The 22,393-nt window shown below is 45.5% G+C and overlaps 2 pseudogenes; both read left to right on the top strand.

Moving 5' to 3' along the window:
* Positions 1–11,212: 11,212 nt before the first annotated feature.
* On the top strand, positions 11,213–14,444 carry LOC129014719 (potassium/sodium hyperpolarization-activated cyclic nucleotide-gated channel 2-like; annotated as a pseudogene).
* A 5,194-nt stretch (positions 14,445–19,638) lies between these two features.
* LOC129013830 (PDZ domain-containing protein 8-like) lies at positions 19,639–21,946 on the top strand (annotated as a pseudogene).
* The last annotated feature ends 447 nt before the right edge of the window (positions 21,947–22,393 follow it).

Raw genomic sequence — 22,393 nt, 5'->3', positions numbered from 1 at the left:
GAGGAAAGGGAGGAGGAGGATTTATCATTCACTTACACTGGAAACAGTGAAAATAAGCAATAGCTATAATTTACTCACATCTGATCTAAAACACAAATTCAGGGTAATTTGTGAGCAAGTCATTTTCCGGTGGGCTTTCGATAGTGTGTGAGTTTGGAATGAATGCTGGTACTTCCAGCTCCCTTCCACCTGCAGCACCAGGAAGCCATTGTTGTGGGGAGACCACCAACTTGGCTGGCATGTTGCTTCTGCCTCAGTTAGTGATGACGGTGATTTGGCGAGAAAGGACACTCTGCTAGGCTCCAAATCCAAAGGATCAAGTGGATAAATGAAACAAATATCTAAATAAATATCAATTAGGTCAAAAGTTTGTTTTCATCTAAATGAAATCTGAACACTACTTAGGGCTGTGAAACATAGCCAGAGGACATGGCCAGCTCTGGAGTGGGGTCTGGACTTGCTCTCCCCTGCTGGAAGCGCTTTTCCTCCCAGAGCTCAGAGCGCCATGTGCGTGTGACCCCTGCCTTTTCACAGGCCGTTGCCACAGGGCATCCCCCTGGTCCACTCGCCCCAAGATGAGTCAGTCTCCCACTCAGGAATTGGGTGGAGAAGGGAAAGAGAGAGAGGAGAAAGAGACAGTCACATACAGGCAGTGGAGCTCCCCTGCACCCACCAGGGAGCTTGAGCAGCTCATCTGCAGAGCAGGGAAACATTTCTACTACCATTGAGAAGACGCTGAGCAGAGAGGTGAGGGGACAGCATTTCTTGTCTCCCTGTGGCTTTTTCCACTCACAGTTCAGTCTCTCCTGTTCTTGGGGAAAAGGAGGGAAACTGTATTAGTCAGGGTTCTACAGAGAAACCCAATAAGATGTATGCATGTGTGTGTGTGTTTATATATGTTCACAGAATGTATATATGTGTATATATATGTATATGGATAACTGCATATATATATTATTTATAGAGAGAGAGGAGAGCAGGAGACAGAGATAAAGAGAGATTCATATAAAGAATTATATTCATAATTTATATAATAATTTGTTCCTTTAATCGTAAAGTCTGGCAAGTCCAAAATCTGCAGGGCAGGCCAGAAGCCTGGGCACCCCAGAAAGAGTTGCATCTAGACTCTGAAGACAGTTTGGAGGCAGAATTCCCTCTTTCCCAGGGAATTCCAGTCTGTTTTCTCTGAAGGCCTTTACTGACTAGATGAGGCCCCCACACACATGGAAAGCAATCTGCCCTACTGAAAGTCTACTGACTTAGAGGTTTAGCTCATCTAAAAAATATCTTCGTAGCAGTTTCGAAGTGTTTGACCAAATAGCTGAGTAGGTTGGCCTAGCCAATTTGACACGTAAAATTAACTATCACGGAAACAAAATAATCAATATAGGTAATAAATGTGCCAGAATGCTGTGATGTTTCAGGATGACCTAGTTTACATTTACATTTATTGTCAAAACTTACCTTCACTTTTTATATGGGCAATTAAATCTGCTACTGAGGGCATCAAGTACTGATTTAATTTACAATCTTGATAGATAAGATAGGTTCCTATTTTCTCCTGTCCATAAAAGTAATAAGTTTGGAGAAACCAGGTCGGAAATACCTCTCCAGATTTTAAAGTATAACCTCTTGTTTGGAATAATAAGTATGTAAATAAGCATCATAAAATATGAAACCAAACATTTTATGATTCTTTTATATACATTATCCCTTGCATTTTTAAAAAATAAGGAACACCTTATTAGCCATATTTTCACATGGTAAAACCAACACCCCCAGCTCAGACTCTGCCATGGTAGGCTCCAGGGTCACTGATACCTGATCCCATGGTATTTTCACTATATCCCACTCTTTCTTTGCATGTGGCTCCTTTTTAGCTGCATTGCGAGTAAACAGGTGTGGCTCTTTTCAAACCAATTCCATGTATATGTGAAGAAAATTGATCCTGAAATTCCTTTTGCCAAAGATGCTTATGGAGAAGTGTCTGGACAGACAGAAGTTCTGGACAGACAGAAGTGTTCATTTTTGCCTCGAAGCTTGGCAAAATTGAAATTGATTATGGGGAAGCTAGAAATACTTCAGTCTACATTTCAAATCCCAGCTGCGGGGAGGCTGGTTGAGGATTGCCCATCCCTCAATCTGGGTTGGTTTCTCCCTCCAGTCTCTGGGGTTCTCTTTTCTGTTCACAAAAGGGTGCTAATGAGATGGTTTAATCTCTGTACCCTGTGGTCCACAAATACAAGATGCCAGCATGGCCAATGGGGCTTTCATAAGAGTGGCAATCAGGGGTCTCAAGCTTCGCATGACATTTTGGGCCCTGGAATCAGATCACAGTTCTACAGTTGTCCTGGCACTAGAACTCATGACAAGGTTGTGACTAGACAGAAGGAGAGAAGGCTGGAGGCTGACAGGAAGCAATGCCAGTGAACAAATGCCTTTGCAGGATGCATGGGTTTGGGCAACAGATGGTCAGGGGAGGTGCTGGTGCAGACGGGCTCAGTGGCAAAGCAATAACTGTGGATGGCCATTTAATGGCTGCAGATCACAGCACATTTATAAAAGACATGTGTTTCATGAAAATGTGCATTTCATCGTGGAAATACTGTGGTTGGTGGAGATTTCTCAAAGCTGATAAATAAGTGTAGGTGATTTAACTTGCAAAAGATGATCATATGTGAGAAAGGATGTCTCAAATTAGGAAATAACTTATTAAGTAAAAAAGCCTCATATGTATTGATTTAAAGAAAAAGATATTTTGGTGCTCATCAAAATAAAAAGTATAATAAGCTGAAGGGCTGCTTTTTTGTGTAAACATTAATTTTGTATCACCAGTTTTTTTTTTCAACAAGGACTTGAAATTCAGAAAAAAAATTAACTCAGAGAAATGGGAAAAGGGCAAAAAAAAAAAAACAAAGGATAGGAAAATAAAGCCAGAAAAAGGCAAATTAGTACAGAAAAAAATAAAATATCCACTCAGGTTCTGGACACTTTGTTAGAACTGAGAACACAGATCCAGAACTTCCTACCAGTTAGTGTAAGTAGGAAATATCACTGTTCATATAATTCAAAGGGTTTTTAAGACCCAAAGAAGCATAGATATCTAACTCTGAGATCTCACAGTTCTCTGATGGTTCTAATAAGGAGAACATGGTATGAACAAATTATGCCTTACTGTTCGCTGAGGTTATATCAATGTCCAAACATTTCATCCAGCAAAGCAGTCCCAACTAAAAACAGGTACATGAAGTTGCAGACTTAGCTTCTCAGTAGCCCAGAGAGTGAGAGCTCACCAGGGCAGAAGGTCCCTGAACCAGAGGCTGGCAGTGCACATGTGCTTTGGTCAGGAGAGAAGGACAACCATGCCCCATGGGGCTGAGGACCCAGTGGCTGGAGCAAAGACATGATCCCAATTTTTTTGATACCTTATTTCTCACTTTGCCTTTGGGCCTCCACGGAGCTCCTGTGCAGCTGGCTAGACCATGGCCTGTGCACAATGGCTGAGTCTACACACAATCAGAAAAGCAGCCTTAAACTCTGTGTGCTGTGTCTGCTTTATCCTCAGCAGGATTAATGACCCTCATTGAATTCCCATCGCCTCAAAACTTGGCAAAATTGAAATTGATTATGGGGAAGCTAGAAATACTTCAGTCTACATTTCAAATCCCAACATAACCTGAGTAAGGGAATTGCATGCTTTTCTCATCGAAAGTTCAAATAACTTAGTAATGGTTCAAAATGGTCTCCTACTGGCTTCTCAATTTAGCACATTAAATGGTCTTAGAGATCATTGCTCATCTTTGGACTAAGGCAGGCACAGTAATACATGTTCATTCTTTTGGCCTGAGCTATTACAGTAGCCTCCTAATAACTTATCTTCATCATCCTCTTTTCACTCATGCTATACTGGGCACCATGTCTGATCATTTTTTTTCTGATATTTGGATCAGTTCTATTCAGCTGATAACCCTGTGATGTCTTTTTTTCCCTCCAATAGATCTTTAAATTCCAATCCTCACCCTAATCTACTCTTTCCCAATACAGCACCGTTCACACTGCTCCCAAAATCTATTCCCTCCTCTGACTTCTCACAATACTTTTTTGTCCTAAGACTCCATGATAATAGAGAAAAGAATTTTGGTCTTCGCCAAATGTATTGACTTAATGATATTCCAAATTTCTCTTGGGTGTCAAATATACTCCTCACCAAGTATGACTGAAAGAAAACTCTATTCACCATGAATTTAAGGATCTCAAAATTATAATATCTTCTCCACTCTCATAATTCCACAGCCCCTGCTGTTACTATAATGACCTATATTGCAAAAGAGTGAATTCAATTAGAGTCCAAGAGGAAAACTGCTGGTATTTTTTTCATCTTTTGCCATCCCATACTTTATAAAGTGCAGTTAGACCCCCTGTTTGCCTCCCAGCATACCAAATTTATGTAGATTTTTTTAAATAAAATCTACTGAAAGCATGCATTTTTAAGTACCCCTTTTGTGTCCCCTAAATTACAGAGGATAAAACCAGCCATAGAGGCAAATTCCTTTAGACCTTCTCCTAGAAACAAACACTATCCATTACATAAAACCTTCGATTGCAAGGACAATTCTGTAAACCATGATATTTGATCCTGGAAGCTTCCTAGTTTGAACACAAAGAAGAGGGTACAGTATTTACATACCTCCAGCTTTAAGCTGTGTGCCTGGTGTTTTTCACTCCAATATGGTTGAGCATCTCCCTCTACACTGCCATCCACCCCATTCCTCATGCTTCAAGGCACATCACAAATGTCAGCTCTGTCTGAGCTGCCTTCCAAAGTAAGCAGAGAGCTCAGGACTGGGAAACCAGATGGGGCTGGCTTGGGAAGTGTGGTCTACCTGTTCCGTCTATGGCCAAGCACAACACTGTATGTGGGGAATGAAACGGGACCAGGTCCCAGAGTACTGGGAGTTCGGGCAGCCAGGTAAAAGGTGGACTTGAGGCCAACTCACTGTGATGGGGTCAACAGAAAAGAAGACATGGCCTCAGAAGAGATGCTCCCTGAGAAGCTGGGCCACTTTCTTATGTGACTGCAGAGTAATCCATCCCTGCGTGGAGCTGACAAGGCACCAAGCTGCTGGGTGTGAGACCCTTCACATATCCTCTCTGATCTTCTTGACTAGCTCTGAAGTCTCTCTGGTTTGAAACCTCATGTCACTTTTCTGGTATGTCTCTGTGGCATTAGACATCTTCTGCCTTGTGTTAGATGCATTGTGTAGTGTTTACTTATCCCTAATTTGCAGCCACTTACCTGAGCATAGACACTAGACCACTCCATCTTTGCCTCTATAAATATCAGGTGTAGGACCTCGTACTTGACAGGTGCTCGTAAGATATCTTTCTCTCCCTTTTTTTTTTGTTTACTTGAGTTCAGGTGATGAGGGTCTAGTAATAGGTATTGCTAAGCAGAGCAAATTCAAATAATTGTTCAGAAAAATATTGATGATTGTATCTGATTAAGAGTATAAAAAAATAATGGGGGAGGAGCTATGCTGAGCCCCCAATTTTAAGTTAGAGACAGGAGAATTCTGATGCCTGCCACAATTGATATCTTATAATGCTGCATTTGCAAGCTTAACATTCAATGGTTTTTCATTTAGAGTCCAAAGCAATCATTGACCATGGTGCCTGGGTGTTGGCTATGAAGCCTAAATTCTAAAACACAATTGTAAACGTATTTTGCCCTATATTGAGATAAGCACATACAATACTTAAGGCATGCAATATTTTAAAGAAATACAAAAAAATTGCTAACTGGCCACATCAGTTCTTAACTTTTTTATTAACCAGAACTGGTTTCCTCTTGCTCTTAGTTCCAGAAGAAAAGATTAAATCAGAATAGTTCTATATGTTTTACCTTGTGTGTTAGGTATCAATTGTTGCACAACAAATCATCCCCAAACATATAGGCTTAAAACTGCCATTAGTTCACAGTTTCTGTGTGCCAGGAAACTGGATATGGCTTGGATGCATCTTCAGCTCTGAATCTCTCACGAGGTCACCATCCAGCTGTCGGCTCAGACTATAATCTTGTCTAAAGGTTTAATTGAGTAAGGAGCCACTCAAACTTACTCCTGTAGAGTTGGCAGGATTCAGCCCCTTTCAGGTTATTGGGCAGAGGGCTCAGTCCTTTGCTGGTTATTAGCTGAGGCCACCTCAGTTCTTGACTCTGTGGGTCTCTCCATTAGGAAGCTCACAGCATAGCAGCTGGTTTCCCTCAGACAGCAGAGAGCAAGAGAGAGTGCTCAAAGCCAAAGACACTGCCTTTTTGTAACTTAATCTCAGAAGTGACATCTGCTGTGTTCTGTATGTTAGAAGTGAGTCACTAAGTCCAGCTGAAACTCAGGGGAGGGCTTGCCTACCAGGAGGCAGGAATCACCAGGACCCGTCAGAGACACTGTCTACCCCAGTCTGTGCTCGGGTCCTTCATGTCTCTCCCTCCTGAAATTTGATAGATTCTGCAAAAGAAAAAGCCTTGATCCAGGCTGCTTTCTAGAATGTTGTAGTGAAAAGCAAGTCAATGTGGTACAGAGTAATTTTATAATTTTATAATTTAAAAATAGTTGACATTACTCCCAGCATTACCAAAGTTGCCAAGATCAGCTTTTAAATGCTCACTTAGGTCATTTGTGTTTAATGCATATTGAGTGTGTGCTCAATCTCCATCCCAAGACAGAGGGATTCAGATAACTGGCAAATGATATGAAGGAAAACCTTTCTGTAGTAGTCCATCTGGAGGCCACGTCAGGACTAGCCTCACAGGTAGAGCACAGGCATTCTGACTTTGGGAGCATTAAAAAGAGCATCAAACCAAATTATCTGATTCAGCCCTATATAATAGCCTACATAAGCCCCAAAGATCTCTATTTTAAATTAGAAATAAAGTTAAGTTTCACTTGAACATTCTGCAGGAAAGTGGTATGAGATCAAGGTATTATTAACTATTAACAACTGGCTGGGCACGGTGGCTCACACCTGTAATCCCAGCACTCTGGGAGGCTGAGGCAGGTGGATCACCTGAGGTCAGGAGTTCAAAACCAGCCTGGCCAACATGGCGAAACCCTGGCTGTACTAAAAAGTATAAAAATTAGCTTGTCATGGTGGTGTGCATCTGTAATCCCAGCTACTCAGGAGGCAGAGGCAGGATAATCATTTGAACCCAGGAGGTGGAGGTTGCAGTGAATCAAGATTGTGCTGTTGTACTCCAGACTGGGAGATGAGTGAAACTCCATCTAAAAAAAAAAAAAAAAACTGAAAAACTATTAACAACTTAGCATGAAGCACTCTGTCACCTGGTAAGAATTGAGAAAGTGCAGCACAGGACGGATCAGGTTTGTCTTGATGGAAGAAAGGAAAGAGGAACTTACTGATGGTAATCTTGAGCGAGCACAGAGAAAGGTGAGAAGGGATGGCTCTGGTTTCAAAGAATCCATGTCTGATTCCTCCCAAGCCCATTCTTTCTCATCTATTGTAATGTCAATACTCATATTAGGTAAGGAGTTCTCTTTAATGACCTCTAAGGATTCTTTCAGCTGGAAGAGTTGTATCCATTCATCTGCTAATCTTCTTCATCAAAGGACAGTTGGAAAGGATGCGGCATTACTCCTTACAAGAAGGTGGAAGTCTAATTTTTAAACTATGAGCTTTTACCTTAATGTGAGCCATTTCTTTTTAAGCTAGGCATTTACATGTACTCCAATATAATTCCTTAGTGGAATACATTTATTTTTGGTGCAAAACAAAATTATTTAGTCCAGAGACACCCTTCACTGGCAAAGAAAGACATTCATTGTGCAGTGCAGTAATTCAGAGAAATATTACTTCCGAGTCTTTTTAAAGTTAAAGAAAAATGTTTTAGGGCCCATTTGAAAAGTGCTATTCATACGAACTTGAAGGTCATTACTCACAGATAATATTCAGGAGAACTCCTGTCTAGGCTGAGAGCAGCCACTTCTGTGCTGTTTCAAGTTTTCAGAAACCATGGTACCGTTACTCCTCTATAAGGTAGAAAAACCATGTCTAACATATTTGATTTATTCCAAAAACTCAGTAAAATCTATTTCTTTTTCACTCTTTGGAAGAAAGTACAGAATGAGGAAAATCACTTCTTAAAAAATTCATCAAAATAACTGTTAAGCCCTTATGATTTCCAGGCCCTGAGCCAGGTTCTGGAGACATAGAGGTTAGAAGAAAAAGATGGAAATATGCAATCTAGTGGGACTTTCTTTATCAAATGAACCCAAGGGCCTGATTTCTTTAGTAGATAATGCATTCAACTAAACAGATCTCTTTGAGATGAGAATATTAGCTGCACTGCACGGTCTACAATTGTGTCTGTACCTGGAGGAGTTTCCATAAGCAGCAGAGCCTGAGATTCTATGCATTTTAGGTTTAGAAACCTCATTATACCAGTTCCTATGAGACTAGATCTCTGAAAGGATGAATCTCACAAATCAAGCTCATAAACAATGCTTATATCATTTATAATGAGAAGATGTTCATTCCCAGCAATAGGGCAGACCAGATAATTGAGTATCTCCCTAGTGCAGAACATTCAGAAATACTGGATACTGTAGCAAACAGTTTCAAATGGAGAGCTGAAATTCCAACAAAGGCCCAAGACCACATTTTCAGACGAATCTGCAAACCAGAACTGTAAAGCACATGAGTGGACCTCACTGACATCTTCATTTTATAGTAGGAGATGGTGCTCTGGGCTGCATCGGGTAGAAATTAGACCTAGATCCACAGTAAGCCTGTCCTATATGCTGACACTGCCCCTCCCTCCCAGTAAGCCAGAGACTAGAAAAACATTCAACCTCCTGTGGGTTCAGAGAAACAACAGAGAGCCTGTTTGACTGATCGCAGGTTCTAGGTGGTAAAGTCTCCCTTAAGAATTTATAGGCAAAGGCTGATGCCTCCAGTGTATTCATATGTGAATTCATGCTCTCCTTGTGGCTTGGGAGTGGACAAGTTAAGACACTGATAGGAATTGTTTCCTGGATGGTAATACCACTGTGACATTATTGTGGGAAGCAAGCTCTGAGACAGAGACTGACATTCAGGAGAGGGATGAGGGAATGCTCTTGGAATCTCTGCCTGGAAGTGAGGAGTAGAAAGCAGGACTGGGACTGGGCTGAGGAAGATGGCAAGACTCAGCCAGCCTTGCAGGGAGTTCTAAAGATTATGTGGCTCTTAAAAATTATCTGGAGTAGGGTGAGAGGCGAGGCCCTTAGTGCTCCAAGTGAATCAGTCTTGGGATGCTCTGGGAGGGGGTCATGACCTTGGATGGTGGGGCCGTGTCGGAAGGGCTGGCACCTGACTGCACTGTCAGATGGGGCGGGCAATAAGTCCTTACTCCTGAAAGGACTGTCTGTCCAGGGCTTCTGCTGGCAGTACTGTCAGTCTTGGGGCAATAAGCCTGAAGGGATATCAGGGTGCCATCACTGTGTCACCACAGGGATCTAGCGGAAGCAAACACAAGGCAGCTGTGAAGGGCAGGCCCTCCACCTAGGATTCCAGTTGACCCATCTAGCAGGATAAAGATAGAAAATGATGGTAGTTCTCATAACTACAGCATAATTAATTTCAGATTTAAAAAACCAGGTGAAGCTAAAATACCAGATTTTAAATAATGGAACTTGAAAGGGAGCTGATTAGAATTCATGAATCCTAAGGTCTTTGAATTATTCTGGTTAACTGGTGGAATTGAAACTGTATATTTAACTATATGTATTAAAATATGAAAGGGAATCTTCAAAAATAGAGAAATAAAATGTATAGCTCTCCAGCAAGATACTAAAAAGCAAAAACAGAAAAATGAGCATAATACATAGCATATAATAAAAAGAATGGAATACATCTAAATATATTGGTAAAATAACAAATATAAACGATCAAAAGATGTTTCTTATTAGGCACAAAATTAATATTATCTGCCACTTTATACCTAGAATCCGGAGGACCTTGAATAGCCTAACTATAATGCCCCTACCCACCCTGCTCCGGTGGCAGGTCCACTAGACAACCTTCCTTATCATGGGTGGCAGAGCCAGGAAGCAAGGGTCACTCCACCCTCTTGTTACTACAAAGCCTGACTTCCTCAGCTCCTGCTTGTTCACTCTGTTTCCAAGCGCAGCCCTCATGTGGCCCCACATCACGTGGTTCCATCCTCCCCTGGGCTGTGTGTGCCTGTGACTAATAAGCTGGTGTGAACTCATCTGTCTAGTGTTGGGTGTCATGTGTCCAGTCATTTCCATAACCCCAGTGTGGGAATCTCTCCTCCACAAATGGGATGAAGACGAGATGAATACATGCCAATAAAAAGACATAGATATTCATACTGAAATATTTTATAACAGAAAAATGTTGAGAGTAAACATGTATATAGTATAGAGAAATAGACATATTAATGTAAAAAGAAGGAAAATATATAGCAGATATTTTCTAACCAGAAGAAAGCCACCATGGTATTATTACCATCCAGAAAAATAAACCATACAGTAAAATGTATCACTAGGAACAAATACATTCAGTACATGAGGGTCAAGTATACAACTCCTCAGAAATAGACAACAGTTTTTGTCTAAACCTAATAACATAATATCAACTATGCACAGTCAGAACTTCATGAAGAAATTGGTAAGTAAAGTGATCACATATTTGTCAAGTGTGTCAATATTTAACTGCAACAAATAATTAGAAAGTACATATTCTCATTCACTCACGGAACATTTATAAAAATGGGCTATGTGCCATAAATACAAGAAAATTTTCAATAAAGATATGCAGACGTTATCCAATTGTTCTTCAGTCATAAGACAATGCAATTAGAAATCAAAATAAAAAATAACAAAAAAGATTATATGTTAATATTTTAAAATCCTCATAAGTCATTAGTCAAATAATTTTTATTTGTAATCATAAGAAAACATTTGTATTAGTAATATATTGTTGCATAACAGGTCGCCCCCCTACTTAGTGATTTCAAAAACAATCTTTGATTATCTCTCATTTGTGAGTGGGTCATGTACTTAGGAGCAGCTCAAATATATATTTCTGGTTTGGGAGCTCTCAGGAGGCTTCAGGCAGATGTCTGGGGTGATGGCCATGTAAAGACTTGAACTGGGCAGTGGCTCCGCTCCGCACTGCCGGGCGCCGCCTCGCCATGGACGCGCGCGGGGGCGGCCGGCGGCCAGGGGAGAGCCAGGGCGCTACCCCCGCGCCGGGGCCGCCGACGCCGCCGTCTGCGCCCACTCAACAGCAGCAGCCGCCGCCGCCGCCCGCGCCCCCAGCAGCCGCCCCGGGGCGAGGAGTTGCCCCCGGAGGCGGCGGATGAGGGCGGCCCGCGGGGCCGGCTCCGCAGCCGCGACGGCTTGTGCGGCCGCCCCGGCAGCCCGGGCCTGGCGAGCACGGCCAAGGGCAGCCCGAATGGCGAGTGCGGGCGCGGCGAGCCGCAGTGCAGCCCCGCGGGGCCGGAGGGCCCGGCGCGGGGGCCCAAGGTGTAGTTCTCGTGCCGCGAGGTGGCCTCGGGGCCCGCGCCGGGGCCGGGGCAGGCGGAGGAGGCGGGCAGCGAGGTGGCGGCCCGGCGCCGGAGCCGCGTGGCAGCCAGGCCAGCTTCATGCAGTGCCAGTTCGGCGCGCTCCTGCAGCCTGGCGTCAACAAGATCTCGCTGCTGATGTTCAGCAGCCAGAAGGCCGTGGAGCGCGAGCAGAAGCGCGTCCAGTCAGCGGGGGCCTGGATCATGCACCCATACAGAGACTTCACCATGCTGCTGTTCATTGTGGGAAAACTCATCATCCCAGTGGGCATCACCTTCTTCAAGGAGGAGACCACCGCCCTGTGGATCGTGTTCAACGTGGTCTCGGACACCTTCTTCCTCATGGACCTGCTGTTGAACTTCCACACCGGCATTGTGATCGAGGACAACACGGAGATCATCCTGGACCCCGAGAAGATCAAGAAGAAGTACCTGCGCAAGTGGTTCGTGGTGGACTTCGTGTCCTCCATCCCCATGGACTACATCTTTCTCATCGTGGAGAAGGGCATCGACTCCGAGGTCTACAAGACGGCGTGCACCCTGCGCATCGTGCGCTTCACCAAGATCCTCAGCCTCCGGCAGCTGCTGGGCCTCTCGCGCCTGATCCGATACATCCACCAGTGGGAGATCTTCCACATGACCTATGACCTGGCCAGCGCGGTGATGCGGATCTGCAACCTCATCAGTATGATGCTGCTGCTCTGCCACTGGGATGGCTGCCTGCAGTTCCTGGTGGCCATGCTGCAGGACTTCCCGTGCAACTGCTGGGTGTCCATCAATGGCATGGTGAACCACTAGTGTAGCCAACTGTATTCCTTCGCACTCTTCACGGCCATGAGCCACATGCTGTGCATTGGGTACGGCCGGCAGGCGCCCCAGAGCATGACGGACATCTGGCTGACCATGCTCAGCATGATTGTGGATGCCACCTGCTACGCCATGTTCATCGGCTACGCTACTGCCCTCATCCAGTCGCTGGACTCCTCGCGGCGCCAGTACCAGAAGTACAAGCAGGTGGAGCAGTACATGTCCTTCCACAAGCTGCCGGCCGACTTCCGCCAGAAGATCCACGACTACTACGAGCACCGTTACCAGGGCAAGATGTTCGATGAGGACAGCATCCTGGGCGAGCTCAACAGGCCCCTGCAGGAGGAGATCGTCAACTTCAACTGCCGGAAGCTGGTGGCCTCCATGCCGCTGTTCGCCAGTGCTGACCCCAACTTCGTCACGGCCATGCTGACCAAGCTCAAGTTCGAGGTCTTCCAGCCGGGTGACTACCTCATCCGCTAAGGCACCATGGGGAAGATGTACTTCATCCAGCACGGCCTGGTCAGCGTGCTCGCTAAGGGCAACAAGGAGATGAAGCTGTTCGATGGCTCCTACTTCGGGGAGATCTGCCTGCTCACCCGGGGCCACGCACGGCGAGCGTGCGGGCCAAACCTACTGCCGCCTCTATTCGCTGAGCGTGGACAACTTCAACGAGGTGCTGGAGGAGTACCCCATGATGCGGCGCGCCTTCAAGACGGTGGCCATCCACCGCCTGGACCGCTTCCGCAAGAAGAATTCCATCCTCCTGCACAAGGTGCAGCATGACCTCAACTCGGGCATATTCAACAACCAGGAGAACGCCATCATCCAGGAGATCGTCAAGTACCACCGCGAGATGGTGCAGCAGGCCGAGCTGGGTCAGCGCCTGGGCCTCTTCCCGCCGCCGCCGCCGCAGGTCACCTCGGCCATCGCCACGCTGCAGCAGGCCGTGGCCATGAGCTTCTGCCCGCAGGTGGCGCGGCCGCTCGTGGGGCCGCTGGCGCTCGGCTAGCCGCGCCTCGTGCGCCGCCCGCCCCCGGGGCCAGCACTGCCGCCGCCTCACCCGGGCCCCCGCCCCCCGCCAGCCCCCCGGGCACGCCCGCCAGCCCCCGGGCACCGCGGACCTCGCCCTAAGGCAGCTTGCCACCGCCCCCCTTGCTGGGACCGCCCTGCCCGCGCGCCGCCTGAGCCGCGCGTCGCGCCCACGGTCTGCCTCGCAGCCCTCGCTGCCCCAAGGAACGCCCGGCCCCGCGGCCTCCACACGCCCGGCCAGCAGCTCCACACTGCGCCTGGGACCCACGCCTGCTGCCCGGGTCGCCGCGCCCAGCCGGGACCGCAGGGACTCGGCCTCACCCGGCGCCGCCGGCGGCCTGGACCCCCAGGACTCCGCGCGCTCGCGCCTCTCATCCAACTTGTGACCCTTGCCAACCGCCCCGCGGGCCCAGGCGGGCCGGGGGCGGGGCCGTCATCCAGACCAAAGCCATGCCATTGCGCTGCCCTGGCCGCCAGCCCGCCCAGAAGCCATAGACAAGACATAGGTAGCCGTAGTTGGACGGACGGGCAGGGCCGGCGGGGCAGCCCCCTCCGCGCCCCCCGCCGTCCCCCTTCATCTCCCTGCGCCCACTCCCATCGCCCCTGCCGCCGGCGGCGGCCTCGTGTGCGAGGGGGCTCCCTTCACCTCGGTGCCTCAGTTCCCCCAGCTGTAAAACAGGGACGGGGCGGCCCAGTGGCTGAGAGGAGCCGGCTGTGGAGCCCCGCCCGCCCCCCGCCCTCTAGGTGGCCCGCCGTCGGATGAGGATGGTTTTTTAAGTGCAATACTTGGCCCGCCGGCTTCCCGCTGCCCCCATCGCGCTCATGCAATAATCGGCCCGGCCCCCGTCCACGCGCGTCCCGCGGTGACCTTGGGGAGCAGCACCCCAGCTCTCTCCAGCACTGGCACCGAGGGGCGGGCCTGGCTGCGCAGGGCGCGGGAGCGAGGCTGGGGTCCCGCCCCCGTGATGAATGTACTGAGGAGCTGAGGCAGCAGTGTCCCCACCGTGGCCCCCAAGCCCAATTAACCCCCACACCCCCATTCCGCGCAATAAAAGACAGCATTGGCAAAAAAAAAAAAAAAAAAAAGACTTGAACTGGAGAACCTACTTCCAAGGCAGCTAACTCACATTTCTGGGAAGTGGGTTCTGAGAAGTGCATTCCTTCCCACACAGCCTCCTGCCCCAGGGCTGTTTGAGTGTCCTCTCAGGGTGGTGGCTGACTTCTTCCAGAAATGAAGAGATCTAAGAGCCAGGGAGAGCCAGGCAGAAGTTACAGGTCCACTAGACAACCTACAGTATGGCAAATTACAGTTGCCTGTTTCCTAGAAAAATTTATACCAGCTGAAGTAATTATAGGAGATAGAAAACTTTAATGGTCCTACGTGAATTAAATGAATTACATCAACTCTTGAAAATTAACTTTGACAAAGTACCAAAGATGTGTTGCTAATAAATTCTATTCAAGGTACAGATACTTCTAGTCTTATATCATCTGTACTAGAGAATAGAAAAAGAAATAGAGATAAATATATAAAAATACGTGAGAATAAAGCATTATAGTCCAAGCTTGTTTATGGAGAAAGATGCAAATATCCTGAATTAAAAAAAATATATACTTTACTCACAGAAAGCAATATACCTAAAATTAAATCTAACATAGATATGCAAAACGTTTATGCAGAAGTAAATGTAGCATTGTCTTTCAACACAGAAAGTAAGCTAAAAATGAATGAGTAGATAGGCAAGGTTTTTGTATCAGAGGCCTAAATATTATGAAGATATTTAATAATTAAGTGCAATTCAAATATAAATACCAGCAGGGTATTTCATTGAAAAAAGTTAAATATAAAATTTATATGAAAGTGTATAGGGCCAAGAAAAAAATAAAACAATTTTGGAAAAGAAGAACTGTTCAGTAAAGTGTTAACTCAGCAGGCCTGGGCTGCCCAAACCCTGCATATTCCAAAGGGCTTCAGGACGGTCCCTGACAGGCTCCTGGAGATAACCGCTGAGCCTTTGTAATATTCTGTGTGGTATGAGTAACTTTGTAAACCTGAAGCTTTGGGTCACACCACATGCTATAGTGAACACCTGTTTATGTATGCCTGGGCCTTGGGTCATATTGTGTCACTTTGACCTCTGGGGGTGGCAGACAGCTGACTGGAGACTGAGTGGTTGAGGTCAGTCATGTGGAGCACAACTGGAAGGTCGTGCCTCTTCGTTGGCGCTGGACTCTGCTGTGTGCACCTTTTTCCTTGCTGCTTCTAATCTATATCCTTTCACTGTAATTAACAATAGCTGTGGGTCTAACAGCTGTCTGTGTCCTCTGAGTCTTTCTAGCAAATCATGCACTGGAACCAAAGTGGGTGGGCACTCACCGACTAAAACTATCAAACCCTACTAGGAATCTATGAAAATTAAAGAACGTGGCAGTGCATAGACACAGCCAACAGGCAAAAGAGAATCAAACCTTAAGTGCAAAGAAATGCATTGCAGATCAGCAAGTAAGAGGTAAATTATGGGATAAAGTGATCCAAACACTGTTTATTCAGGAAAAATGTAGATTTTATCAGACACCGTTTATAAAAATGTTTCAGATAGATTAAAACCTGAAAGTGAGCAGCAAAATTAAGCATGTCTTTGGAAGAATAAAGATAATGTTCTTGTTCTCAGGATGGGGACAGATTTACTAAAGTAGACAATCATAAGAAAATAGGTATTATAATAATTTGACAACATTAAAGTTAAACATACCTGTATGCAAAAAGACACCATAAGCCAGCAAGGATTAGGTATCATGTATATCTAACCATGTGATATAGCTGACAGAGGCTTAGTATATTCAGATTATATATCAATCAAGTTAATCCATCCAACAAATCCTTATTGAATGTCTATGTGCCAGGCCCTGTTCTAGTCACCAGGGTAGTTGTAGGAAACAAAACTAATATCCTCCCCTCATAGGAGAGGCAGACACTAATAAATACATCATTACATATGTTAATAAACCTCAGATTTCAGAAAGTACCAAGGAGAGAACTAAAGCAGGTGAGAGAATAGAGCTTGGTGAGAGATGGGAGATGGTATTTTAGACTGGCTGTTCATAAAAAGAATAATTTTGAACCTAATGGGTTATGTAAAAATCAGTATAGAATAGAAAAATGACCCAATAGAAAAAGACAATTTTCAGCCGGGCACGGTGGCTCATGCCTGTAATCCCAGCACTTTGGGAGGCTGAGACAGGTGGATCAGTTGAGGTCAGGAGTTCGAGATCAGCCTGGCCAACATGGTGAAACCCTGCCTCTACTAAAAATACAAAATTTAGCCAGGTGTGGTGGCACACACCTATAGTCCCAGCTACTTGGGAGGCTAAGGCACAAGAATCGCTTGAACCTGGGAGGCGGAGGTTGCAGTAAGCTGAGATCTTGCCACTACACTCCAGCCTGGGTGACAAAGCAAGACTCTGTCTCAAAATTAAAAAAAAAAAAAAGAAAAAGACAATTCTTGATTGAATGAACTGAATGCCCAGTAAACATTTGAAAAGATCTCTGTAATTCATTTAAAAACAATTTTACATCTCTGTTCATATTAGAGAATTTATGGGGTTTTTAATAAAACACTTGGCCCTGAGTTGATAATTTTTGAAGCTGGGTGATAGATTAATGGTGGTTGATTATATTATTCTCACTCTCTGTCTCACTCATTACACACACACACAAACACGAAATTATACATAATGATTTATACAGTTATAGTTTATGTAATTTATATATTTAACACAAATATAAGTATAAAAATGGTATGATTATAAAGATAAATTATATGAAAATAATTTATAATGAATTCTAAGGTAATTAAGACACAAATAACAAATTTTAGGACTGAAACAGGGATATGACCACAGATCACACAGGTATTAAAAAATAACTAATAAATCTATGAAAATCTTTATACAAAATTATCTTTATACTATGAAAATCTTTATACAAAAATTGCTGAAAAACAGATAACTTCCTCCAAACATATGATTTATTAAAGTAAATTCAAACATATAAAGTCTTCACAACCCTATAATTATAAAATTGAATCTGTAATTAAACAATTTGTCATCAAGAAATGCCAAGTCCCAAAGGATTTACTGATGATTTTTACCACCAAACATTTGAGGAAGAAATAGTAAGTCATATTACACAAATCATTCTAGAGAACAGAAGAGAAAATACTTTCCAATGAGGGAAAGATAATCTTGGTACACAACCAAAACCAAAATAAGAGTATCGGAAAAAATAAAATTGCTCTTGAATTCTTAACAAGTTACTCTAAACTCTTGAAAGGCAATTTCTCTCTTGAATATGACTTAAAAATAAATCCAAGCCAGGCGCAGTGGCTCATGCCAGTAATCCCAGCACTTTGGGAGGCCAAGGCAGGCGGATCACTTGAGGCCAGGAGTTCAAGACCAGCCTGGCCAACATGGTGAAACCCCATGTCTACTAGAAATACAAAAAAAATTAGCCAGGTGTGGTGGCGGGTGCCTGTAATCCCAGTTACTCGGGAGGGTGAGGCAAGAGGACCCGTTGAACCTGGGAGACAGAGGTTGCAGTGAGCCAAGATTGCACCACTGCACTCCAGCCTTGGCAACAAAGACTGTGTCTCAAAACATAAAAATACAAAATAAATCCAAATAAAAACATTAGCAAACTGAGTCTAGTGACATATACATAAAGGAAAATACATCATGGTCATGTTGGGGGCTAGGGATACAAGATTAGTTTAACATTTGAAAATCAATCAACATAATTCTCCATGAAAAAAACATTTTAAAAAATTGAACTGTCTAGTTACGATTGTTAAAAAAGAAACTGTCACTATATTAGAAATAGGAATACACTTTCTAAATGTGAGAAAGGTATTTTTGTATTGAATGAAAAAATGTTGTAAGAGCATTCTCAGAGATTAGAAATTAAAACAACAGGATGTCTGCTCTTACCATTGTTATTCAACATGATACTGGAGGTGCTAGTCTGTGCACTGAGGCAAGAGATAGCCAGAAAAGCCTGTATCATTTTCAAGTGCCAGAATAACGAAAATGCTCAAAAAAACAAAAGGATGGGGCATATCAGAGAGATATAGATGTGACCCTGAAATAAAATAAATAACGTAGTATTGGCTTACAACCCAAAGTATAAAATGAATATACGTGAGGTTACACTGATATAAATAAATGATTAAATGAACAAGTAAATACGTAAGAAAGAAGGACAACTCTTTGTAGAAGAATTCCAGATAATATGAATAGATACTGTCTCTTCCAGGAATTGGACCTTAGTGTCTACCTCCCACGCCACCTTGTGCCTGGCCTGGACTTAGTGATTCACATGCAAGACTAGAGTATTGAAAGCCGGGAAAGAGTAGCTGTGTGGTAGAGAAACCTAGCAAACACCTCCTTGACCACATGATCAAGGTGAACATCACCAGTAATGAGGCATGTTGATATCACATCCCCTTGATATGATGTGATGAGAAGGAAGCTTAACCTCTGCGGATTATTTTTCCAAAAGCTCATAATTCCAGCCTAATCATGAAAAAAAAAAATCAGACAAACACAAATTAAAGAGCATTCTAAGGACCTGACCAGTACTCTTCAAACTGTCGATACACAGTAACAAAGAGAGGCTAACAGTTGGCCACAGGCCAGAGGAACCCAAGGAAACGTAATGATTAAGTGCCATATAGTATCCTGAACTGGATACTGGGAACAGAAAAAGAACATTGGTGTAAAAACTTAGTGGAATGCAAATACATTACTGTTAATGAAAATTCAGAATTTAATATTGGTTTCTTAGTTTTGGCAAACGTACCATGGTTGTGTAACATGTTAACTTTAAGGGAAGCTGGGTAAGATAATCTCTCTTTATTTTCTTTGCAGCTTTTCCGTAGATCTAAAATTATTCCGAAAGTAAAAAGTTTATTACATAAAAGTTAGAAAGAAGTCACAAAACTCCTATTTTAAGACTTACAGGTGGTCCGAGGAGGCGCGGGCCGCTGCAGGCTCGGGCGCGGCACCGCGCCGGCCCGAGCCTCTGGACGAGGCCCACGGAGCCGCTCGCCCCGACCCAGCCTCCAGATGTCCTCTAGATGGAGGCAGCGGGGGCGGCGGCGTGAAAAAAGCGGCGCTCTGGGTGCTGCAGTAGGGGCCCGGGCGGAGGCGGTGGCGGGATGGGGCTGCTGCTCATGATCCTGGCGTCTGCGGTGCTGGGTTCCTTCCTCACGCTCCTCGCCCAGTTCCTCCTGCTGTACCGCAGACAGCCCGAGCCGCCTGCGGACGAGGGCTTCCGCTACATCAAGCCAGTGCCGGGCCTGCTCCTAAGGGAGTACCTTTATAGCGGCGGCCGGGATGAGGAGCCCTCCCGAGCGGCCCCTGAGGGTGGCGCGACCCCCACCGCGGCCCCCGAGACCCCCGCCCCGCCGACGCGGGAGACTTGCTACTTCCTCAACGCCACCATCCTCTTCCTGTTCGGGAGTTGCGGGACACCGCGCTGACCCGCCGCTGGGTCACCAAGATCAAGGTGGAGGTCGAGGAGCTGCTGCAGACCAAGACGGCCGGGCGCCTGCTGGAGGGGCTGAGCCTGCGGGACGTGTTCCTGGGCGAGACGGTGCCCTTCATCAAGACCATCCGGCTCGTCCGGCCCGTCGTGCCCTCGGCCACTGGGGAGCCCGACGGCCCCGAAGGGGAGGCGCCGCCCGCCGCTTGCCCCGAGGAGCTGGCCTTCGAGGCGGAGGTGGAGTACAACGGGGGCTTCCACCTGGCCATCGACGTGGACCTGGGCTTTGGCAAGTCCGCCTACTTGTTTGTCAAGCTGTCCCGCGTGGTGGGGAGGCTGCGCTTGGTCTTCAAGCGCGTGCCCTTCACCCACTGGTTCTTCTCCTTCGTGGAGGACCCGCTGATCGACTTCGAGGTGCGCTCCCAGTTTGAAGGGCGGCCCATTCCCCAGCTCACCTCCATCATCGTCAACCAGCTCAAGAAGATCATCGAGCGCAAGCACACCCTGCCGAATTACAAGATCAGATTTAAGCCGTTTTTTCCATACCAGACTTAGAGCATATCCATATACAACAATGGGCACTTACTGAAGGCCGTCTTAAAGTTACATGGTTAGAATGTAGCAGGTTGAATTAATAAAAGGGTATTCACAAAGTGTTGGACTTACACTTCGTCTTGTCCAGTCAACTGATGGGGTATGCTGGGCACGTCATCATTGAAACTGCGGCTCCAAACTCGCCTGCTGCAATTGTGCGATCTTCGGCGGGGAGATCAACTTATCGCCATTGGAGGTGTGAAAATCACATCAACACTGCAAGTGTTGAAGCTTATCAAGCAGGCTGGTGACCGAGTCCTGGTGTACTATGAAAGGCCTGTTGGCCAGAGTAATCAAGGTGCAGTGCTGCAAGATAACTTTGGCCAGTTGGAAGAAAACTTTTTGTCAAGCTCATGCCAATCAGGTTATGAAGAGGAAGCTGCCGGGTTGACAGTAGATATGAAAGTAGAGAGCTGGATTCTGAATTTGAAGACTTGGCAAGTGATGTCAGAGCACAAAATGAGTTCAAAGATGAGGCACAATCATTAAGTCATAGTCCCAAACGTGCTCCAACAACACTTTCTATTAAACCCCTTGGAACTATATCACCAGTTTTAAACCGTAAATTAGCTGTAGGAAGTCACCCACTACCACCAAAAATTCAGTCCAAAGATGGAAATAAACCTCCACCCCTAAAAACTTCTGAGATAACAGACCCAGCACAAGTGTCAAAACCCACCCAAGGATCTACTTTCAAACCACCTGTGCCACCACGACCACAAGTGAAAGTTCCTTTGCCTTCCGCTGATGCTCCAAATCAGGCAGAACCAGATGTTCTTGTTGAAAAGCCAGAGAAGCTGCCGCCGCCTCCTCTTGTAGATAAATCTGCTGAAAAGCAAGCAAAAAATGTGGATCCCATAGACGATGCAGCTGCATCTAAGCAATTTTTAGCAAAGCAAGAAGTGGCCAAAGATGTCACTTCAGAAGCTTCCTGCCCTACTAAGGACAGTTCGGACGACTGTCAAACATGGGAATCATCAGAAATTCTTTATCGTAATAAGCTAGGAAAATGGACAAGAACCAGAGCATCTTGTTTGTTTGACATAGAAGCCTGTCACAGGTACTTAGACATTGCATTGTGGTGCAGGGATCCTTTTAGGTTGGGAGGTCTCATCTGTTTGGGGCATGTTAGTTTAAAACTTGAAGATGTGACTTCAGGATGCCTAGCTACATCAAACATGGAATACCTTTCCAAATTGAGACTGGAAGCCCCCTCACCTAAGGCTATAGTCACTAGAACTGCACTACGCAATCTGAGTATGCAAAAGGGATTCAATGACAAATTTTGCTATGGTGACATTACTATTCACTTCAAATATTTGAAAGAAGGAGAATCAGATGCTCTCCCTCCCATTGCCCTCCACCCCCCTACAGGCCCCAGTGTGTGATGTTCCCCTCCCCGTGTCCATGTGTTTAACTCCCACTTATGAGTGAGAACATGCAGGTTTGGTTTTCTGTTCCTGTGTTAGTTTGCTGAGAATGATGGCTTCCAGCTTCATCCATGTCCCTGTGAAGGACATGAACTATTTACTTTTTTTTTTTTTTTTTTTGAGATGGAGTTTCACTCTTGTTGCCCAGGCTGGGCAATGGTGCAATCTCGGCTCACCACAACCTCTGCCTCCTCGTTCAAGTGATTCTTCTCCTTCAGCCTCCCAAGTAGCTGGGATTACAGGTATGTGCCACCACGCCCGGCTAATTTTGTATTTTTAGTAGAGACGAGGTTTCTCCATGTTGGTCAGGCTGGTCTCGAACTCCCGGCCTCAGGTGATCCACCCGCCTTGGCCTCCCAAAGTGCTGGGATTACAGGCATGAGCCACCACGCCTGGCCTATATTT

This window comes from Pongo pygmaeus, chromosome 16, assembly GCF_028885625.2.
Source record: "Pongo pygmaeus isolate AG05252 chromosome 16, NHGRI_mPonPyg2-v2.0_pri, whole genome shotgun sequence".
NCBI lineage: Eukaryota > Metazoa > Chordata > Mammalia > Primates > Hominidae > Pongo > Pongo pygmaeus.
Note: the sequence above shows the minus strand (reverse complement) of the source record. Positions and strands in the feature narration are given on the sequence as shown.